The sequence below is a fragment of the Adiantum capillus-veneris genome, chromosome 12 (genome assembly GCF_014529385.1).
Source record: "Adiantum capillus-veneris isolate H3 chromosome 12, ASM1452938v2, whole genome shotgun sequence".
Classification (NCBI taxonomy): Eukaryota; Viridiplantae; Streptophyta; class Polypodiopsida; order Polypodiales; family Pteridaceae; genus Adiantum; species Adiantum capillus-veneris.
The window spans coordinates 46,474,805-46,484,114 of record NC_140942.1 but is presented as its reverse complement, the minus strand read 5'-3'; the positions used below and the strand labels follow the sequence as shown (position 1 = coordinate 46,484,114).

The 9,310-nt window shown below is 40.0% G+C and overlaps 1 pseudogene; it reads right to left on the bottom strand.

Moving 5' to 3' along the window:
• Nucleotides 1-7,248: 7,248 nt before the first annotated feature.
• On the bottom strand, nt 7,249-9,026 carry LOC147445692 (aldehyde dehydrogenase family 3 member H1 pseudogene; annotated as a pseudogene).
• Nucleotides 9,027-9,310: the final 284 nt, after the last annotated feature.

Genomic DNA, 9,310 nt, shown 5'->3' with positions numbered 1-9,310 from the left:
AGGGAAAAAGATATGTACATAGATGCCAAGCAAATGGGTAACACCATACCCATTGTACATACACAATCTTTCAATAAGTCAATAAAGAGCTCTATTTTCATGTACGTGTTAAAGATTCTCAAAATGAACCTAATGTTCTAACAAAAGAAAATAAACATTGAGCAACCCAATGGCATGTCTGATTCCTATTGGCCAGGAGGCAATGGGGTCCAATGAGAGTTTAGTTGCATTTATTAATTACCTAAATCTCTCACAAAAGGGGAAAGGGGGACACATGTCAGAAGGTATCACTTATGCTTCTTAATACTCATTGGCTAAGCCTGGAAAGGGACAATAGGGTTGCAACATGAGCAAATAGCAAGAGGGGTCGACCAAGAGAGACAGGGGGACTGATTTTCTCAAGGAATTATCCACACACACTCACACAAGCTCATGTGAAGCAAGAAGAATCTCTCTCCCCTTCTCAAGCTTTAATGGAAAGCTTATCACCTACTCCAAGCTTGTGATAAGGGAGGCCTACACCAACAACTCTTGGCTTTGTGATGCAAATCCAACCAAGAGCCAAGCTTCAATGCATGCTCATATCCTCTACCATGCTAATTACTAAGCTAAGCTATGCCAATATGAGTGATTATGTGAGGATATGTACATCTTTCTCATAAGACTATTCCTTCTCCTCTCAATCTACTCTCATACCCCGCTTGCTCTCACCATCTTCAAAGGTGTGTGAGGTCTTGGGTCTGAGACCGTGAGGGAATTGATGTTGTGTTTAATAAGTGTTTTGCTTAGTGCTTTCAGTTTTCATCTTCATTGCACTAGCTAGTATTGAAGGAACACAAAGAATTGTATTGTAAACTGTCTCTCTTGATGGGAGAAACCATAATACAAAGCCTTTTGGAGGGGGGACCGGCTCCATGTAAATCCGGTCCTCAACTGTTGTCAATAGCTTAATTTCTCTCTCTTTTGAAGTATTGTTGATGCTATCTAACTAGGTGTTATACTTTTTGTTGCTCTCTCCACCCAAGCACTCTTGTTATCCTCATTAGGAATCTATTCTAATGAAATGCTCACTATGTTCATGCTATTTTCTGCTACACACAAGTTACTAGGCCATTAAATGTCACACACACACACACACACACACACACACACACACACACACACACACACACACACACACACACACACACACACACACACACACACAGAGAGAGAGAGAGAGAGAGAGAGAGAGAGAGAGAGAGAGAGAGAGAGAGAGAGAGCATTGGTTTTCTCGATGTTCATCATTGGTGAGGCATTTCCATCCAATGATGGAAATTGACATTAATACCTAGCTATTTTTCTTAGCATCGGCAAAGGATTCGGCAGCGACACTACCTTGACATCAATATTGACATTGATACATCATTTTTTCATGGCATCATCAGAGAGAGAAATTTTGAAACTTACTTCTTGTCTTTTTAGTACTCTGTATTGCACATATCTTAATGTATGCCTACTATGATCTGGTTTTGTGATGCTTAGCTGTTGACGGCTCACAGATCACCAGTTTTATCAGTTTGCTCGACAAATCACACCCTACTCACAGGTACACATCAATAGGTTTATAAGTTTTCTTAGCAGGCATTCCTATTGCAGATGTGTTGAATGATAGGTGCAAAATTACTACATGCGTGGCATCTCTGGTCTAATTTTGCTAGCCTAGCTGGCTATAGTTGACATGTTTTGTCGTTGACAAATTTCAAGTTCACTGGGAGATTTATTACCAGTGACAACTTCTCTTTGGCCTTTTAATGCATATGGATATGCATGATTAGAACCTTGGGTGTGCTTATGATTTGTTGAGAGCAATTTTTACTCGCTGTAGGGACCTCACTTTAGTTTAGATTTTGCTTGCATCTTAGTGATGCCTGTTTGAGTACGTGTCTTACAATCTTGCAGTGACAATGTTATGTTTTGGATGTACACTATGTTGCAGATACTGCCATTGCACGTTATTGTGGAGCCAATTTCGGCTTGCTTTGATAGTGTAGTCATTCCTAAGTCTTGGTCCAAAAGAGCACTTCCTGAGACTGTGGCTGGTCTTGTCTGCATAACCTTTTGTGAGGATTGTTGCATGAGGTTTTTTGAAGCCAAGCCCTAGGGACTGGGTTACCCAGTTTGAGGTGGATTAGGTTGCTAGAGATCCCCATTTGTGGCCTTGCCATATGATATGTATAGAAGGGTATAGGTGCTCTGATGTCAAGTTGGTAGTCTTTCAACATTTCTTTTGAATAGTATATAGGTTATGCCTTGTTTATGCTCTTTTGATTAGTATATACAAGTTTATGTCCTTTGAGCACTCTGTTTATAGTTTATGCATTGATTGCTGAGTTTTGCTTGAGATTTTGATCTCTATATCTAGAGAAGATTCTATCTTTTCTTTGCAAGTCCTCTAGTTTGCTGACATCACTCTTTTGCATTGACATTGCAGTGTTTTTTGCTGAGTTTTGCTTGAGATTTCGATCTCTAAATTAGAGGAGACTCCATCAAAAAAAAATTGTCAAAATTTTTTCCATAAGCTCTTAGCGTTACTCTCTTGTAGCTAGCTCTTATCAGTATGCCTGGATCTTCTAAGAAAGACGATTAATGTATTAAGAAGTTTGATGCCACAAATTTCATTATATAGAAACAAAGAATGCTTGACATGCTAATAAAAAAAGGACTTGCAGTGCCATTGAAAGAGTGCAAAGAGGGTGATCAGTGCAAAGAGCTTGATGCTTGGGCCATGGTAGCTATTAGATTGCATCTTGGTGACTCTATATTCTTCATGAATATGAACAAGACCAATGCTAAAGATCTATGGGAGTGTCTAAGCTCATCATGGGATGGTAAGAGTGAATTGAATAAAGTGTTTCTCATGAAGAAGCTTATGCATCTTAACATGAAAGAGGGTAGCAATGTTAGTTCACACCTAAACAAGTTTAACAGTGTGTTTACTCAATTGACATCAAAAGAGATTACTTTCAATGATGAAATGAAAGCCATTTTCTTGCTATGTTCTTTGCCTACATGGGGATACATTTAACACTACCATTGGTAACTCCATCCCTAAGGGGAAGCTTGTTTTTTAGTGATGTTACCAGTGCTTTGCTCACAAAAGAGATTTGATGCCACTCTCTTGACACTATTGTGCATGGTGATGCACATATGGCAAGTGGAAGTAGCTAGAGGAACAATAAACGATAGAGAGGTTGTAGTCGCAAAAAATGCGGTAATGATCAAAATCACAAGAATGCATGTAGCAAGAACCGTGGATGCGACACGAGGAACATTGAAACTATTTTCACAAGAAAGGACACATGAAGAAATATTGCCATTTTTTTTCAAAGAGAGAAGGGTACAACTATTGTCGCAATCTTTGCACTTCTTAAGAGCAGTGTGAAGATAGAGAAGCTCAATGTCATTGAGTCTCCACATTTTGATGTTATTCTAAGCAAGTACCTCATTGCCATTAGATCAAAAGTTAGAGAATCTTCTAGATTTAGTAGAGTGACCTATGTAGGCCTACGCCACATAAGACTTTAGGGGAAGCATTATATTTCCCGATTGTCATGATGACTCTACTCAAAAGGTGTGGGTCTACCTCTTAAAGAGGAAGGAAAAAATCTTTAGTGTCTTCTAGAAGCTCCTAGCTATGGCAAAAAATTAGTCAAGCAAGGAACTAAAGGCCCTGCGTACTGACAAACAGGGGAGAATATGTATCCTCTCAGTCTAAGGACTTATGTAGCAAACAAGGCATTTTGAAGCAGTTCACTACATTGTACACACTTTCTCAAAATGGAGTTGCTAAGCGCATGAATAGGACTATTCAAGAGAGGGTCATTTCCATGCTAATTATGTCACATTTAGCTCAAGAGTTTTGAGGAGAGGCTGTTATGATAGGGGTGCATATAATCAATAAGTCGCCTAGTATGCCATTGAACTACAAGATTCCAAAAGGGATGTGGACATGCAAGAAGCCTAATTATGATAGCTACTTGTGTTTGGGTGTGAGTAATTCTCACATGTGTCTAAAGAGCTTAGAAAGAAGCTAGACCCCAAGTCGCACAAATGCATTCTCATTGGCTATGGTGCAAATGGAGAGATGGGCTATTGTCTCTGACGGTCAAAATCTTGGAGAGTTATTCTCAACTCACAAGTGATATTTAATGAACCAAAGATGTACAGATAGTCTCTGAAAGAGGTTATCATAGAGTGAAAATTGAGGATATAGCCTCAAGTCCAGTTACACGACTCATTCTACTAGCGATGTACCTACCGCTAGTAGTGCTCAAGAGAGAGCTAGTGACACTTGAGGATATAGCCTCAAGTCCAGTTACACGACTCATTCTACTAGCGATGTACCTACCACTAGTAGTGCTCAAGAGAGAGCTAGTGACACTTTTGAGAGAGAAAAGTCCACGAGTCATGCTACATGTGTATCTTGTGTCCTTGAGTGATTTCAGCCAGGACTAGACTATCCATTGGTCACTGACTACGGACAAACTACCTTCTATCAAGAGGCTATTGAGATGGAAGATAGTGTGAATGAGAGTAGGCAATGTAATCTGAGTATAGCTTAATTATGGCAAACGAGACTCGGGAACTAAAATAATTACCAGACGAAAGACAAGCCTTACCTTACAAATGGGTGTACAAGAAGAAGTACAAGGAAAAGGATCCCAAGCCTTACCTTACAAATGGGTGTAAAAGAAGAAATACATGGTAGAGGATCCCAAGCTGATGATTAAGATGATTACATTGTATCTTGTGCTTAGACTAGTAGCCACTGAGGACATGGAATTGGTGCAAATGGATGTGAAGATATAATTTATTTTTTATGGGGATCTTGATGAGGATGTATACATGAAACAACCAGAGGGTTTTGAAGTCAGTCTTGAGATACCTACATGAGTATAATTGGTGCGTAGATTGCATAAGGCATTGTATGGCCTAAAACAAAGCTCATGGCAGTTCTACTTGAAATTTGATAAGTACATGCAATCCCTAGGTTATGTACGGAGCCAAGAAGATCACTACTTGTATACCCAGATGCTAAATGATGGTGAACTTATCATCTTGATACTTTATATTGATCATACGATCATTTCCGAGAAGTGTAAAGATGGGATTGCCATCTTGAAGAAGTAACTTAGCACACAATTTACTACGAAGGAAATGCAAGACACTTTCTTGGTATGCATATCAAGAGGAATAAAAAACGTAGGACAATGAAGTTATATCAAGAACTGTATATCCACAAGGTCTTGCAACATTTTAAGTAGGGGAAGAAAGCTTCATTGAGTATTCCATTGCATGCATATGAAAAACTTAGGAAAAATGATGCTCCCAAGTCTGATGTTGAGAAAGTGAAAATGACCAAGATGCCATATTTGTCAACTATTGATAGTCTTATGTATGCCATGTTAGCCACGAGATCGGACATTGCTTTTGCAATGAGAGTGGTTAGCAGAATGATGGAAAATCTTTGTAGAAATGACAAAGGTGCCATATTCTTCAATTGTTGGTAGTCTTATGTATGCCATGGTAGCCACAAGATAGCTAGACATTGTTTTTGTAGTGGGAGTGGTTAGCAGATTTGTGGAAAATCTTCACAAAAAGAACTGGTAGAAGTGAAGTACATCTTGAGATATCTAAAAGGTACGCTTATGCTTTGGGAATAGTGATGCATCCATTGTGGGCTACATGGATGTAGATTATGCGAGTTGTGTGGATAATAGAAGATCCACATCTGGCTATGTTTTCCTATTTGCTGGAGCAACCACGTCACGAAGATCATGTCTCTAGAATTGTACGTCAAAGGAAGCTATGTTTTTAGCTTGCCTAGTGGGAGATCTTGGAATTACTTAGACTCCAATGATTTATTGTGATAGTGAGTGTGATCATATTAGCAAAGAACTCGTGTTTCACTCCAAGTTGAAACACATAGAAATCCATTATCATTTGATATGCGATATATTCTAGTGACAAGGCAAATAAATTTGGCATCCACATAAGTGGTGCATATATCAGTGATATAATGACTAGTATGTCAAAGAATCGGCTCTACATATGAATCTCATGGATATGTTCTTGTTGACACCTAGTGTGTAACATGGGTAATAATGCATAAGGCCGATTCGAACAAGCCTAATATGCCTATAACATAGCAAAGTCTAGAAAATTTTCAAAATCTAGCTCTTGCCCTAGTGGTAAAAGCAACTTGAGTGTAGGCATATGAGTCAAATACCCCAACTCCAAGTTTCTTTGCCAAAGTCCTTGCTTAGTGCAAAACCTCTATGTGCACGAAGGTGATGGTGCAACAACACATTTAGCTCAAAAGAATTGGACAATATTATCAACATTCAACATAATATGTGTGTAAACCTTATCCACTATGGTAAATGGGAGAATCTTTGTGGGGGATGAGTATACTCAATGCTCATTTTTGAAGGGTGACCCTTATCATTTCTTTGAAGGGTAAATTTTAACATAACCTTCATTAAGATATGTATTCAAGAAAAAAAAAAGAAGGGCTACTTGAAGTTTTTTCAATATCATATCCTTCTTTTGACGGGTAGAATTCCTTTCACTCAAGGATAAAAATGCGTCCGAATGGCACTGAAGACTTAAAAAATGAGCCCTGAGTATATTTGTGATTTATGTCATTCATTCTTAAAATCATTGTCTCATTCAATGTTGAAATCACTTAATGATGTCTATAAGGGTATTCAGAGACCTAACCCTTTGTTCCCATACCATCCGTAAAGTGTTCCCATACTCAATGGTATCCATAAGGGTATTCAGAGACCTAACCCTTTGTTCCCATACCATCCGTAAATTGCATACCATATATATTGTACTGATCTATTCGTATCGTCCATCACGTTTTTTTGAATTACATGAGGTGTGGCCGTAGAGGTTTACTTTAAAGTTTTAAAATTCTTTCTTATAGTTTGATAGCATGATTATTGTCTCACTTCTAATAAATAAATTTAAAAAAATAATTATTTATATATACCTTTCTCTTTGTGCAAATAAAGTAGAATTTATTTATTTAATAAATACATTCTAGACCTTATCTAGAAGCTGACCAACTATGTGAGTACCGTACATGTACATAAAACACACACACACACACACACATTTGTTATTACTAGATTGTTCAAAATTGCAACAAGAATTAGAAAACCAAAGAGATTTTTTTTTGGAGAAAAACTAATTTGATTATAGGTAAAAAAAGAAAGTACAAATGCCCCTAAGGAAGGAAAGAGGCTATGCTAGCCATAGGAGCAATGGCCTAAGAACAAAGGTACAGTCAACAAAGTATCTAAAAATTACATATAATCTGTGTTCTTGAAATTTTTAATCTTCACCACATAATTGTTTTGTGAACAAGGGACGTACAAATAATGAGCTAGAACTTAGATGGTTTCTTGAAGCCAAATTTGATGAGTAAAACGGTAAGGATGCTTTGGTTGCGAAGGCATGCTCGCAATACGGCTTTGCTTTTCTTGGTGTAGGGAGGGTAGCGAGTAGGGTCGTCATTGCGAGTTTTGGTAACAAGCAGTGGTTTCATGTGGCTGAATGTGTGGAAACTGAATTTTCCATGGTAAGAGCCCATGCCACTCTCGCCCACCCCGCCAAAGGGAAAACTTTCCACATTGAATTGCACCCCTATGTCATTCACCACCATGCTTCCTGATGATGTTCTCTGTGCCACCTCCTTGCCCAGCTCTTCGTTGGAGGTGAAAAGATACAATGCCAATGGCTGAGGCCTTGAATTCACAAAGTCTATGGCCGCTTCTGTACTCTCCACCTCTAGCACAGGAAGGATCGGTCCGAAGATTTCCTCCTGCATCAGCCCGCAGTGGGGCGGGGGGTTGACAACTATGGTTGGCATAATCGTCAGCGTCTCCTGTGCAGCTGGCCCTAGAGTAAAATTTATGTTGTCTTTCACCTCGTCTAAGAGACCCTGCAAACGAGCGAAGCATTCTGCGTTGATGATGTGCGGAAAACTCTGTTCATTCGGGTCGTGGGATCCTCATCCGTGGTGCTCTCATGTGGTGGTAAGGTAGTGACAAAGGATATGAGTGCCTCTTTTAGGGCTTCTAGGAATTGCGACATCACATCTGAGTGCACAAGGACATAGTCTGGTGCAATACATGTTTGTCCCGAGTTGATCATCCACTTGGTAGCGGCAAGACGGCGGGCGACCACAAAAATATCGGCCGTCGAATCAACAATAACAGGACTCTTGCCACCAAGCTCTAGCGTTACAGGGGTGAGATGCTTGGCAGCTGCCTCCATGATGATGCGTCCAATGCGCGGGTTCCCTGTGTAGAAGATCTTGTCGAACTTCAGCTCAATAAGCGCCGCACATTCCTGTCTCGTCGCTTCAAATACCTTCACTGCTCTTGGATCGAGATACTGTGGAAGCAATTGTTTGAGAATTGCGCACGTTGATTTTGCCAACTCTGCCGGCTTCAAGACAACGACGTTCCCAGCAGCGACTACGGCAACGAGCGGGTCAAGTGCAAGCAGCAAAGGGAAGTTCCATGCAGAGAAAACCAACACAACGCCGAGTGGCTCGGGTGTGATCGTCGCCTTCGCAGTACTCCGCATATACCAAGGGAGACCAACAAATGTGGGTTTCATGAGCTTCTTAAGATTCTTGAGGAAATAATCGCAAGTGTTTCGGAGCGGATCGAGCTCTGAGTAATTGGCCTCAAAGGAGGATTTGCCAAGATCATCAAAAAGCGCTGCACAGATGTCGCTTTCGTGCTCGTCTATCATATTCTTCAAAGCTTGCACCTGCGTGATTCGCCATGCAAAGGATCGGGTTGTTCCATCACAAAAGGTGTTGCGTGCATCCCTGAGTGTTGTCTCTGCAAGTTGGGCTATCGGCGGTGTTTCGTGTGCTTCTTCTGCCATAGCTCGTTAGCTCTTTGAGTCCAACTCGCCTTCCATTGTGTTTTTAAATGTTCCGAATTTACTTACGTGAAAAGCCAAAAAAAAAACGCCCTTGTGAAAAGCTCACGCCGTTGTGTGTGTAATAAAACAAACAAGCAAACCTTCTATTGTGTTTTTAAATGTTCCAAATATACGGTATTTACTTGGACGTGAAAACCAATGAAAAAAACGCCCTTGTGAAAAGCTCACGCCGGTGTGCATGTAATTTTTTAAAAAAATCAGGTTTCTTCGCAGAGGTCGTTTGCGGGTTCCAGAAGCAGGTCGACAGTTTTCTCTGTTGGTTTGTCTCTGTCCGCGAGAGAGAGAGAGAGAGAGA